Raw genomic sequence first — 14,737 nt, forward strand, 5'->3', positions numbered from 1 at the left:
AAGGCTTCAATGAGCACTCTCCATTGCATTCGGTCCCTGGCAGCAAATATCATTTTTGTAAAGCTAAATGGGATAAAATCCAGGAGAGTGCTTGAAGCTTAATTGGAGAGGTTGATAGTGAGGATTCTGTGGACAATTGGAATACTGCCATTATCCTCATGCTACATGTCATGAGACTGCTCTTTGTTCCATTCCTGTGAAGCATGGTGGAATAAAGAGTGTGACGAAGCTGTAAGGAACAGGAATGTAGCATATAGAAGATTTAAAAAGTATCCAATAATGTTTAATTCAACAGAGTATAAGAGACTGAGGGCAGTGACAAGAAGAGATATTAACAGGGCCGGCGCTAGCCAGGGGCCAGGGTGGGCCGTGCCCACCCAAATGTGGGCTGTGCCCACCCAATCAAAAATTTTATTTATTTTTTTTCTTCTTTTTTTTTTTTTTTTAGGTGGAAGTCCAGGCCCACTATCGGACGGACCTGGGGCCGGTTTCCCAAAGCCTTCGTAGAGCCTTCTTAACGCTACGTCATTCGTAACCCCTACGTAGAGTTCCTACTTAACATTTCGCCTGTTTCCCGAAACGTTCTTTGCTACGAATCTCTTTCGTACGTCCTACGTTGGTAAGGTTGGTCTGGAACGCCCGCAGAGCCTTCTTAGCTCTACCGTAGGGATGTTTCAGCTCTCATTTGTGTCATTTAACTAATAAATCTGACTGTATTTCATATCAAACGGACACAGCGATGACTGTATTAAATAACAAACTGTTAAAAACGATAACTGTATATAGCGTACATATCACATTTAAAGTAAGCTATATATGTTAGCAGAATACCATTCACTCTGATTCACAAAGTGTTCAAACTATAAGTAGCCTACATAGTCATCTAACTGACTTGACAATCAGCATTAACTGATTGGATGCGATGTCCGTCAATATGAAAATAGGCTACTTTATACGTGATACACTACAGCCTACAGTCGGATCGTTTTTATCAGTTTGATATTTAATACAGTCATCGCTGTGTCCCTTTGATATGAAATACAGTCAGATTTATAAGTTTAATGACAAGTGAAGTCCCTGCGATCGCTGTGGCATCGCCAGAGATAGGCTTGGCTACTACAGACCCCCACATTTCCTTCCGTAAGCACCATGCGTAAAACGGACACGAGTGACATCCCTGTTGCGCATGGAACTGCCACAAGTCATTCATGAAGAAAATAATTGCTGGAAACAATCTTAATCTCCTCCGCTGTTTCTATATTTTTCTATAGCCTAGGCTACCTTTTTTAAATCAGTAGGCCTATAGGCTATGGTAATACGTTCGACCAAGGTTAACACTAGAACCATCGCATTGTGTTCCACACACTGCGGAGCTGTCAGCTGAGCCGGCTCAGCTGACAGCTCCGCAGTGTGCGTCGGATTCTCCGCCTCAAAACATGTAAACGTGTGAAAAAATTAATGAATAATCAATTAAAGCTTACCTTAAAATAAGTGTGCCATGTTACTGTTTATTGTATTTTGGATTTTAGCTCATTTGGACGCTGTTTGGGCCGTCTGTTTTTATTGATATAGGCCATTGGCGATATTCTACTTTCAGTTTCCTTACTGACCCACCACGAAACGTGATTATTGTTCTTAAAGATACTTAGATTATAAAGCAAGAGGTGTTAAATAAATGTTTCGGCTTAGAAGGATTTCTAGTAATCTTTTATTCGCAAAGACTTGTCATGCAGCTTCGCATGAAATAAGCAGGAAATGGAAAATCGAACTCTGAGCCATCGATTTCAGCACTGGACAGCGCCCTGTACGAGCCACGTAGGGACTGTTTCTTAAGAAGACTCCTAAGAGACCGTTCGGGAACCACGACTACAGAGGTAAACAACTTTGGTAAGTCATAACGTAGGAGTCTTCGTAGCGCGCTAAGAGATGACGTTATCGGGAAACCGGCCCCTGTTCATTCGCTGTCCAAGAAAATGTCAAATAAAATTCAGACAATTAATTAATACTAAAGAATATACCATTACCATGCATTGCTTCTAATTGTATTATTGGGTGGGCACTGGGCAGGACAGCCTGCCTCCAAGTTACCCACCCGCTTATAGTGGTCACTGGTCAGCAGAGCTGGCCCGAGGCATAAGCGAATGAGCGGTTGCTTAGGGTTCCGACTGCCAGGGGCCCCCCTCCAATTTTTTTTTTAAGTTTGTGTGTTTGATATCAACATCATATTATGTAAATGTAAATTATCATACAATAAAAGTAATACAATGTTTTGGTAGATAGTTAATAGCTTAATAATTGAATCAGTTCATCTGGGAGGTAATCCGAGGTAAACTGATCACGTCTCTCCTCACTTGGCCCAGCAAGCTAGCATACTGCCCTCCATGGCGGGTTTCATAGTGTCGACGGATGTTAAATTCTTTGAACACCGTCACCGTCTCTTTGTAGATTAGACAAACTGCCTTTTCCTTGCACTGGACAAAAAAATTGTCATCTGTCCACTAATAATTAAAAAATAGGCCATGTTTAGAGGGATTGTTTGGGATCGTTAAAGCTCCCATATTATACACTTTTCGGTTCTATTATACACCATATTATATGGTCTTAGTGGTCCCTAATACGTTTTTCTTTAATTGTTTGCTGAAAAAAACTTTCAGATAATTTATTGTACTATGCTGATGTTCAGCTAATCTCACAATGGCCTATTTTTTAAAAAAGAGTTGCAGGTCCCCTCGTAAATATACAATCTTTGAGCTCCCCCCGCCCCCTGTCCGGAAGCGAAGCCAGATACGCCTCGCCCTCTGTCTGTCAGGGCCGTGGACCAATAAGAAATAGGGGTGTGGGCTGCACAGTGGAAGCTTCTGGCTTTACGGTTTGTGAGGTCAGAAAAGGGGATAATTCTGACTGGAGTGTTTTTGGGGGGAGGGGTGGGGGTTTCAGAAAAGGGGAGAGTGAGAAAAGGAGAGATTGTTATTTTTTTTGATATTTTGGCAGTCTCTAGGCACACCGTGGACGCATGGATATGTTGGAACACATTTAAAAAGTGCATTTAGCATAATATGGGACCTTTAAGCGGGCCACTCCAGTTGTTTAGGCGGGCCGGATGTGGCCCAGGGGCCGTAATTTGGGGACCCCTGGTATATACAGTTCCAGTGTAGTGTGATCACTGGATGCTTTTATATAAGGATTAGACAACATATTTGAGCAGTTGTTTCAAATGTCATCCATATTGTACCCACCACTAACTAATATTTAAAAACCCAAGAATTTAACTCCCAAAAAGACTGGTGTAAAATCATGGTATTAAACCTACCAACATTTAATAATCACCAACATGGCAATATACACTTCCTGACGTTACAGAATTTCAAAACAAAATGACTGGGCCTTTCGGATGTCACTCGGACTACTTTTGAGTTGGAGGAAGAAGTTTTTTGTTGTTGACCTGATCTGAATAAGCTACTAAATAAAAGTTATTTTAAAGAAAGATAACAAATGTCCTGGTTGGTTGATTGAGATTATTTTACTAATTTCTATTATAAATGAAATTGTTTCAATAATCTTCAAAAAGTAAGATTCATTCTGAATTAATGTCAAGATATTGGTTGAATCAAATGTGCAGATGAAGTCTGAAATTATTTTGCCTCTTTAAAAGAAAGTAGCACTGATTTATTTCTAGTGTGTTTGTTAATGTCTTTGTCCAGAAGGGGGCAGTGTTGCTCTATGTCAAGCAGCCACTCAGGGACAGAAGAAGTGCATGCCCGCTCCTCAGTAAAGGACTCTGTTCATCAGGATGACAATGAAGACATCGGGCAGGAAATGCTGAGGGTTTGTGATACTTTGGCATCCATCACGTTTATATATGATCTATGTGCAGTGTTGGGAGTTACAGTATTATTACTTTTTCTAGTAAGAGTTACTATCAGAATTTCAGTAATACTATAACATAATGAAATAACTTCTTCCAACGTTACTTTTATGGACTCTTAGGGATATTTTTTGTGAACTAAGCAGTGGCAGTGCAAACTCAGCAGAGGGACACACACTTACATCGATGGCGGACGGTGCATTGATTGAACAGATCCATTCATTTTACGGACTATCTAACCATTTGACAACCACTCAGTATAACACACTGTCCACTGTCACACATTTCATCTATTGACCTTTGATAATTAACGATTGAAAAGGAATAATGCGATATAGTCCCGGGGCTTTATGTACCGTTCTCTGTACGGCACACCTTACACGCTGGGACTTGCAATTAGCATGCACTCTGTGTAAATTTGTCCTTCAATGCTACCATCCTTCAGTGGATTTTCTTATAAAGAAGGTCGGCCCTAGCCTGGCTCCGCCCGCCCGCCTACTTCCGGCCAAATTTCATTTTCCCTTCAGTAGTCAGTCTGGGTGTACAGCGCATTTCCCAGATTCTCCGGAGAATCTACAGCCGTCCAATCAGCGAACAAAGCGAGTGGCTGAGAACGATGACGTCGAAGTCGCGCTCCAGTTTCAGTTGAATGCTGCGTTCCTTTATACTCGGAAGAAGGAGATTTCCGACTTGGTAGTTCCGAGTTCCGACCTGTCTGTGTTCCAGTGCATCTGCTCGCGAAAGTATGGACGCCTAAAACCTTTCTCGTCCAAATAACTAAACGTTAGGCTCTAACAAGTTACTGTTGCCAGGTACCGGTAGATTCATAGACTACAATATGTAGTGAAGTCGGAAATTTCCGAGTTCCCTGTCTTAACTGGAACGCACCGTCAAAAGCCGGCTCATGACACACGTGACGACCAAACGTGATGCGATTGGTTGGCTAATCCAGAGTGGCACTGGGCAGATCCAATAGTTTTAAATTTCAACAGACACCCGCCTCCAAGTGAGTGAACGTTTGCCAATAACAGCACTTCCAGACCTTCTGTACAAATGAAATGAAGTACGATGGTCTGGTTGGGCCAGGCTACTTCCAGACCTTCTGTACAAATGAAATGAAGTACGATGGTCTGGTTGGACCAGGCTACAGTAAATCCAGACTTTTTAAGACATTTAAGGCCTTGAATATTGAAACTTAAATTTAATGACTTTTAATACTTTTCAAGATCCGCGGCAACCCTGATTAAATAACCCAGACAAAACCATGAATCAACGCTTAAACCATAAGGTAATTTATTAAAGCAATCTCTAAAATTTACGTCAACCGGAGGGCTGTAAAAGAAAAGGAAAACGGGAGGAAGCCTGGGACAGCCACAGTTGGACTGCGTTATTGCCCAGGTCTTCCTCCTAATGCGACATTGAGCCTGAGCCTCTCATCTCTACCCGGGACACTGGATGACACTACACCTACAGGAGTCAAAGAACCATGGAGAAGAAAAGGAGCAGAGGTATGATGAAGAAGCTCATGCTAAATGAGTGATACTGCTGCAAATGAGTATCTAATCCAATACAAATTTTGAATATCGAATAGTATCTGAATATCGATTTTTTTTCAAGATATATTATTTTTAGCCCATATTTCCCAGATGTAAACATAATGACTAATTACAATTTTTAAGCAGAAACCAATCATCTTGACCCCGTTCTAAAATAAATGAGGCAATATGCACCTGAATTTGAAGGTGATAATGTTCAGTGTTGTCGAGCAGGAACATACAGTGAAAACAAAATTAACTTTTTTTCATGAGAACAAAGAGGGAGTGAAGCGTCTGATAAGTAATGGTCACACATTTCAATTCAGGAAGCAATCTCTTCCAGGAATGGATCCAATCTGTGACCAGTCCAGCAAAAAGGTCAACCTATTGAAATGAGGTTAAAAACGTAAAGCTTCCATTGAAATACTTACAGTTGGTCTGAGACAAGCATGTTTTTTTCTTCTTCTCATTACATTACATTGCAGTGCTGAGTGGGGTCAATACTGTGGAATTTCAGCTGGATAGCTAGAGTCAATGAAACAGAAGAAACGTTACCTTTGATTTCTTAAGGCACTGGCTTCGTAGTGTTGGACTGTCAATGGGCGATTTCAAGAATGTTTAGTTTGTTTACGCCCAGAGTGCAATACTACTTACCAAGATAATGTTGTACAGCAGGGGTTTTCAAAGCGTGAGAGAGTGAGCCCCCCCTCAGAGAACAAAACATTTTTCTAAATCCCTGTGTTTTGAAAGATCTTTTTTTAAAAGATCAGTGTTTTAATCCTGCTTCCTTTAAGCGTGGATAGTAGTGACTGAGTGTGCAGCGGAGTGAGAAAGATAGGCAGACAGACTTGCCCAAATTATTGACTAGTTAAATGTCATTCACCCAGTGTTCTATTTCGTCCTTACTGACCGCCAGAGGCGGTGCATTAAGCACTGGATATATCCATCTAGCGCATGCGCAGTTTCGAGTACCTGTACCAAAAAAGTCACCTGTGACCCTCGTGACCCCGGAAAGGCTATATAGCCCGGTGTCGAAAGAGGAACGGTTCCTTTCATCTTCTCGCGATGCAGTGAGAGTACCGCGTGCGGACAACTCGTTCGTATTTTTGGAAGGATTGTGCTAACTAACTGCTAACGGTGCAGCCTCGCGACCAAAGAGGTCGGAGTAACGGTGAGTTCGTCCTCCAGGGGCTGTTTAGCTGTGTAGCGCTGAAGGAGCTATCGCCGCTACTTGACTGTAGCCGCTAAGGTATAGCCTCCCTTTGATAGAGACAGCTCGGCTGTTTTCTTGCCACATTTTTTTTGCTGGTAAACTTTTCGTTTTGAAAAAAAAAAAAAAGTGTATATCTTTTCAGTCACTTATCAGTGAAGGCTGCGCTCTTGCGTCTGCTCCTGGTAACACTGCTGTGTATTTATTTTCAGTCACTTATCGGTGAAGGCTGCGCTCTCGCGTTCGCTCCAGGTAACACTGCTGTGTATTTATTTTCAGTCACTTATCGGTGAAGGCTGCGCTCTCGCGTCCTCTCCTGGTAACACTGCTGTATATTTATATTTGAGCTCAGTCACTTACTGGTGAAGGCTGCGCTCTCGCGTCCGCTCCTGGTAACACTGCCTTGTATCTCTTTTCAGTCACTTTCCAGTGAAGGCTGCGGTGCCTGAGGTTTTCCTATCAGAACCGGCATTTCCAGTTCAGGGTACTTCCCTTCGGGCTTTCCCTCTCCCCGAGGGTCTTCACCAGAGTTGTGGCGGCAGCCCTCGCACCCCTGCAGGCGCAGGGCTTGAAGGTCCTGCCGTATCTGGACGACTGGCTGGTCTGTGCGCCGTCCAGGCCCCAGGTGGCCCAGGATACGGCCCGCCTGCTGTCGCACGTTGCCCGGCTGGGCTTGACAGTGAACCGATTAAAGAGTTGCCTGGACCCTTCCCAGCGGGTTACCTACCTGGGGTTGGTCCTAGACTCGGTTGCCATGAAGGCCTATCTTTCACCTCGGCGCGTGAACGACATCCTTCGCCTCCTTCCCCTCTTCAGGGCCGGCAGGAGGCTGCCTTTTATTCAGTTCCTTCAGCTTGTGGGCAAGCTGGCAGCTGCTTCAGCTGTAGTGCCTCTGGGCTTACTGTCCCTGCGCCCACTCCAAATGTGGCTGAACAGCCTGCACCTAGATGCCAGGTGGCACAGGCAGAGAGGGGTCAAGGTAACCCGGCAGTGTCTCATCTCTCTGGCTCCATGGAGGGGGAGAGCGTATCTGGCGGCAGGCGTGCCCATGGGCACAATTCCGGTGCGCCGGGAGTTGGTAACAACGGACGCCTGCCTCTCGGAGTGGGGCGCAGTGTGGGCAGGACTGCGCAGGGACGGTGGTCTGGCCGAGACATTGCACAACACATCAATGTGCTCGAGCTCCGGGCTGTGCAGCTGGCACTGGACAGTTTTTTACCCCATTTGACAGGCCGACATGTCCTGGTGCGGTCGGACAACATGGCCACAGGTTCCCAGGTGAACCACCAGGGGGGCACCAGGTCGGCACGGCTTCTCCGGGTATCCCAGAGCCTGTTGACTTGGGCTGCTCCCCGTCTGGCCAGCCTGCGGGCAGTCTATTTGCCGGGGGACAAGAATCGGGCTGCGGACTTCCTCTCCCGACGGAAGCCTCCACCGGGGGAATGGCGGCTTCACCCCGAGGTGGTGGAGTCGATGTGGGGCCTCTTCGGCAGGGCAGAGGTGGACCTCTTTGCCTCGGAAGAGTCGACACATTGCCCCCTCTGGTTTTCCTGGGCAGAAGCGTCCAGCCCTCTAGGGCAGGCCACTTTATGCGTATCCACCATTGCCTCTGGTCCTACCGACACTCCAGAGGGTCCTTTTGCAGGGCCACGAGCTCCTTCTGGTGGCCCCCTTTTGGCCGGGGAGACTCTGGTATCCTCTGCTGCTCAGGCTCTGCTGCAGCTCGCCATGGCGCCTCCCCGACAGGAGGGATCTCCTGTCACAGCTGGGGGGTCAGATATGGCATCCCGACCCCTGCACCCTTCAGCTCTGGGCTTGGCCACTGCAGGGCCCGACCCGCAGCTGAGGGATTGCACTGCAGCTGTCAGAGGTACTGTCCTGAGTGCCAGGGCACCGTCGACCAGGTTGCAGTATGAGAACAGATGGAAGCTGTTCTCCGACTGGTGTGCAGCTAGGGCCGTGGATCCAGTGCGTCCTTGAGGGTCTATGTCACTGCTATCTCCTCCTTACACGATAGGGTTGACAGCGCCACCGTAGGATGCCACAGGTTAGTGTCACTGTTCCTTAGAGGGGCCTTGAGGCTGCGTCCCCCGACAGCCATGAGGGCTCCGACATGGGACCTGCCACTGGTGCTGGAGGCCTTGTCGCCTCCCTTCGAACCTTTGGGTCAAGGGGGGTTGAAGTGGCTGTCCATGAAGGCTGCCTTTTTACTCGCCATAACCTCTGCGAAGCGGGTCGGGGAGTTGCATGCCCTTTCGGTGAGTGATACATGCCTGAGGTGGAACTCTGATGGCTCAGGGGTCACTCTATGGCAAAACATTGCATTTTTACCAAAGGTGGTTCCACGTAATCACCTCAACCAACCCATCCAGTTGGCGCGCTTCAATCCCTCAGCTGTGGAGGGTGGGTCTGAGCTGCTGTGCCCAGTACGGGCTCTTAGGGCTTATATTTCTGCTACCGAGTTAAACTCAGGCAAATGGTGTCACAAAATGATTTAGAGCTGATCATTCATGCTTTTGTGTCTTCGCGTTTAGACTATTGTAATGTTTGTTGTCATGTTTAAACAAGAAGGAGCTGTCTCGCCTGCAGTTAATGCAAAATTCTGCAGCGAGAATTCTGACCTGCTCTAATAGGAGGACCCACATATCCCCTATTCTAAAAGCTCTGCATTGGCTGCCAGTGTCCTTTAGGACCAACTTTAAAATTCTGGTTCTAACTTTTAGAGCTTTGCATGATCAGGCTCCATCCTATCTCAGTGATCTGATTCAGCCTTACACCCCTGCTCGGGCTCTGAGGTCTGTGGAGCAGAAATTGCTAATGGTGCCACGTACTCGTTTGCGGACCAGAGGTGACCGATCCTTCCAGGCTGTTGCTCCCAAGCTCTGGAACGATCTTCCCATCTCTCTGCGTTCAATATAGTCTGTTGACGCATTCAAACGTCAACTAAAAACCTATTTATTTGTGCAGGCTTTTGCCTAATTTGTTCTTGGGGCTGCTATGTTTTATCACTGTATTGTAATTGGCCGTTTAATGTATGTATATTTTTAATCTGTTGTTGCTTCCCATTGTGAAGCGCTTTGTGACCCTGGTCTGCGAGGGGCGCTATATAAATAAAGTTTACTTACTTACTTACCGCCAGTATTCGTCAGTCGGAGCAGCTTTTTGTTTGCCATGGTGGCCCTAACAGGGGTCGTGCTCTAACAAAGCAGAGGCTGTCCCACTGGATCGTGGATACCATAACACATGCCTATGGGACTAGTGGTCGCCCCCCGCCATCCAGGGTGAGGTGTCACTCAACCAGGAGCGTCTCAACATCATGGGCTGCCCTGAGAGGGGTGCCCCTGGGGACCATCTGTGCTGCAGCGTCATGGGCGTCACCTAGCACATTCTCCAGATTCTACCGTATCAACGTTGCCACTCCCCATCCAATGGGCGTGGTCCTGATGCCAAGCCCTGCTGTCTCCAGTCAGTAAGGTGAGTGCTTGGATTCTTCGTGACGTTGTTGGTATTGGCCATTCAGTGCTTTATGCACCGCCTCTGGCGGTCAGTAAGGATGAAATAGAACGCAGAGTTACGTATGTAACTCCGGTTCTATGAATCCTGGATGACCGCCAGTCAGAGTTACAGGTCACTCAGAAGTCTTGTGGTTCGCGAGAAGATTCTGGGAACAGATCTTCTTTCGACACCGGGCTATATAGCCTTTCCGGGGTCACGAGGGTCACAGGTGACTTTTTTGGTATAGGTACTCGAAACTGCGCATGCGCTAGATGGATATATCCAGTGGTTAATGCACCGCCTGTGGCGGTCATCCAGGATTCATAGAACCGGAGTTACATACGTAACTCTGCGTTTTTTCGCTAGTGCCTCCAATGTCCTGATGGAGTAAAAAGTGAAATGCATGAATCTGGTAGCCTGGAAATCCAGACCCTGATATCTTGAACGATAGAGGGTCTGGCCACGATCAATAGTAATTTCCAACTCAAGGGGCGGCTCCTACTCGTGCATTTCAAATGCCACTGCACGCAGTTGGATAGCACTACAACCAATCAGAGCGATGCACAAGGTGACGTAAGCCCCGTTCGTTTAGCGAACATGGTATGCTCTGAAAGTGAAGTATTTCACTATCATTTGTTGTCTTATTTGTGCATGATGTGGTAGCGTAGAAAATAAGTTTATAATTATATATACATGTAATTGAGCTCAAATACATCAACAAGTTGAACCAGGTGACATGATACACATAATTAAACACAAATATATTGCATGTAGTTTGGTAAAAGTGTGGTAATCATGATCTGTATATCCTGTATGCACCTGGTCCAACTTTATAATTTCTTGAGTGTTAAATGCCAGTTCAAGTTTTTCTTTTTGTTGTACGTGCTGGAGTTGTTCACACATTGAGCATATTAAATATCCACACTTTTATGCAATGAACAGTTCAGTTTTTTCTTTATAATTATCTTTTCTTTAGATTTCCCCTTCAGAACCAGTATTCGGGCAGATGACGTGACACATGATTTTTTGGTAATGAGTCTTAAATGTTTATATAAATGCATTTTCCCATTAAACCATCACATGACAGAGTGACATATAACAGTATTTCACTTTAAAATTATAATTTTGAATGGAAAATTTGTTTTGTGATGTTTGTATTTCAAGGTGAACGTGCAAAATGTCCTGCGGTGTGACTGTAACATTGATGACTCAATAAATGTAAATATTAGTCAAATAAAACAGAGACGTTTGGAGCAGCTAATAAATGCTAGTTTTCAAAATGCCAAAAAAGACTAAAATAATATTTACAGTACATTTAGTTTTGTAACGCAAATGCTGTCCTGCGGTGTCATATGATTTTCGATTTTTGGACTGGCATTTACATGGACATCCATAGGGGTCTTTAAGTCAAGCCCCCTACCAGGAAGTCCCCCAGATGTTTGGATGTACAAAGAAGGTTGAAAGGTGAGTGTCAATCATTTATTAATTTGATAAATTTCATAGTTTCTGTCAGACCATGAACGTGTCCATTTTTTCTTGTCCTGTGGTGTGACTGCTCTAGTTTTAGAAAAAAGATTTTTTTTTAAATTTAATTAATCATATTTAGGTTTAAAACAATGAACTTGTTCAGCTACTTCAAAGCTCAAGATCAGCCTTATATAGCACTGACACAAAATGGCTGCATAAGTGAAAGAGTCCTGCGGTGTGACAACCCCGTCCTGTGGTGTGACATAATTAAGTCAGATGTCTAGCTAGATTCTCGTCTGTTATTTTTTAAATATTAAAAATAAATATAAATATATCCCTGTCTAAATATAGGGGAAGGTGGGGTGATTTGTGCATTTTGGAAGTTGCAAAACCCATTGTTTCTAGAAAACCGTGGAAGAAATTGGAAATGTGACCACATATTTAAGAAGAGCCATCCATTTGACTCATCCTGTAAAGAAGGGAGACACAAGGAATAAGATATAAGCACATTTAAGCTCAAAAAACTGTGTTTTGCCTTTCAAAGTAAAATTTCCATGATCAAGGTTTTTTGATTATTGTGTCTGAACAATTATAGACACGTTTGAAAACATTTGACACATGTTTTAGTGCTTTGGTATGCTACACTTTGAGTCTATATAATTAGCACAATGTCAACCCTAAATTGCTGCATCATGCCTATTATCCAAAATTCTGGGGATGGGGTGATTTGTGCGCAAGGGCCTGGGTGAGTTATAAGTAAGTAAGTAAGTAAAATGTATTTATAAAAGCACATTTATGACAGTTTGCACTGTCCAAAGTGCTGTACATAGTGCATTCAGTAGGTAAACAATGAAGGTAAAATAACCATAACCAAAATAAAAGACGTAAAGCCCATACATCCACATAAACACAGATAGTAGTGCAGAGGTAAGTAAGTAGTGCAGAGGTTAATGGGGAGGAAACACCAGGGTGTACATATGGGTTTTGAGCCTTGATTTAAAGGCAGAAATGTAGGGGGAATCACATTTGTCAGGTGGCAGTTGGTTCCACAAGCACGGAGCAACTAGTGCAAAGTACATTTCTGAGAGTTGTGCCAGTGGCATGGCTGTATACGCTGGTCACCAAAAGAAAGTGATTGTCTACAGTAGCTCAGAAGAGAGTGACATCTCAATTCCACTTAACGACACCACTGATGAGAGTTCAGATGGCCAGAAAGATGATGATGGTGACTTTGACAAGACAACTTTTTTTCCGAAAGCTATATTTCTTAAACAGTTTATTCCAGATCCAAAGTTTTTATTGCCAGGGATGCACAACATCCTGAAATATATGTACATATTTGAGTTGGAGACATAACTGTCAAGGCCTCACTTTAAAATCACTTTGAGTAAAAAGTTGCACAAATCACCCCACCTTCCCCTATATATATAAAACAAATATTGTAAATATATTATTTAACAATTATTAAACATAAACATAACAATTTATCTCTGTCTTTATATCTATTTGAATGTTATGAATCATTGTTTGTTTTCTGCTGTATATTAACAGTCACTGATCATTGTATTTAAAGTGATTTTTGTCCATGTTTAGGCATGAGCAAAGAGAGGACAAAGAGGTATCGGGAAAGGTTAGCGCAGGATGAAGCCAGGCATGAGGAGATCCTTAGGGAGAGAAGAAGGAAGTAAATAAGTTCATAATAGGGAAATGCAGTTTATACATTCTCTAAGACCTACACTTGTGTGGAAAACATGTAATAGCTGCCTCTGTTCCTTCAACAGATATCAAGAAAAGAAAGTTAAAGGAGAAATTCCACCACGAAACATAAGCAGCCTCCCGAAACATAAAAAAGCAAAGCTTTGTGATGAATGGAAGAATACAAAGAGAAGAAACGGGAAGAAGAAGAAGGATCTAGCAGCCATTTTGGACATTACTCCCCCATCACCGGAAGAACTTGATGTCTCATTTAGTCCAGTTAATCTTTCTCCTGCTCATGGTTCTCTTTCCCCAATTCCAAGTCTCCCCAAAAAGGTTTGTCAACCCAAGTTGAGCGCAAAAATGAAGAGGCTGGAAAAAGAAAGCTAAAAGCAATGATATTGGCTGATCCGCAAACTGCAGAGGACTTCTTGTCCAGCAAAGAGGAGATGAAAATCCAAATTAAATGGATAGAGGAAAAGGACATTGAAAAATGTGACAAATTGCTGCCTCCTGTGCTCCCAGCTGTGAAAGGCATACTGGGAACACACCAGATTTACTCCACAACACCAGGGGCCTCATTTATAAAGCTTGCGGCGCACAAAAACCTTGCGTAGACGGGAAGAAATTTGCGGGAAAATGTGCGGTGGCAAACGTTGGTATTTATAAAGACATTATTTGCGGAGAAGTGTGCGTATTCCTACGCCAACCTTCGACCATGCGTAGAGCTACCGCAAGGTTTTCCTGACTCGGGGAATCAGCGACACTCAATGGCAACACCACGAAATAAAGCTCTGTCATCAGAAAAACACACAGCCGCAGAAAAAAATAAGACACCACTTCAAATGTTCAGTGTCTCTTGTTTTACTCTTTATAGCCATATGTTTGAGTATAATGGACAATTTGATTTTAGAATATAAACGTTTACATTTCTACCAAATTCACAATAAAAATATTCTCATTTAGAACATTTTCAATAAGTAGGCTAATGTAGAGATCAAGATTTAAGAAAAATCCAGACTGGTCTCTTAATTTTTTCCGCGGCTGTATAGTAGGCCTATATAAAAACAACTATAAAATAATCGGCAGCAAATGTATTTCACACTGTACAAAGCGAAGTTGTAGGTGTGGATAGGCTATACTAAAGGCCTATAATGTTGTGACACATTTAAGATGCAGTTTGAATTATTTATGAAGTCTACATGTTTTTATTAACATGTTTTATATAATTTTATAAATGCATATGTCGGCAGGTGTGTCCGCTTGGCCGACTTCGTGAAAAAGTTGTGTCCAAAGATATCATATGGCCAACAATTATGAATTGAAAAGGTGAATTTCGTTATGTCCAATTATCTTTTAAATTTAGGAAGTTATTACATTCATCTCTTTTTGGTAATATTTGACCCTGGTGAGTTTTTAAACTAGTTGATGTGTGGATCTCACGTGTAGCAAATACTGCCTAAAGTAGGC

The sequence above is a fragment of the Ammodytes marinus genome (assembly GCF_949987685.1).
Source record: "Ammodytes marinus genome assembly, chromosome: 4".
Classification (NCBI taxonomy): Eukaryota; Metazoa; Chordata; class Actinopteri; order Uranoscopiformes; family Ammodytidae; genus Ammodytes; species Ammodytes marinus.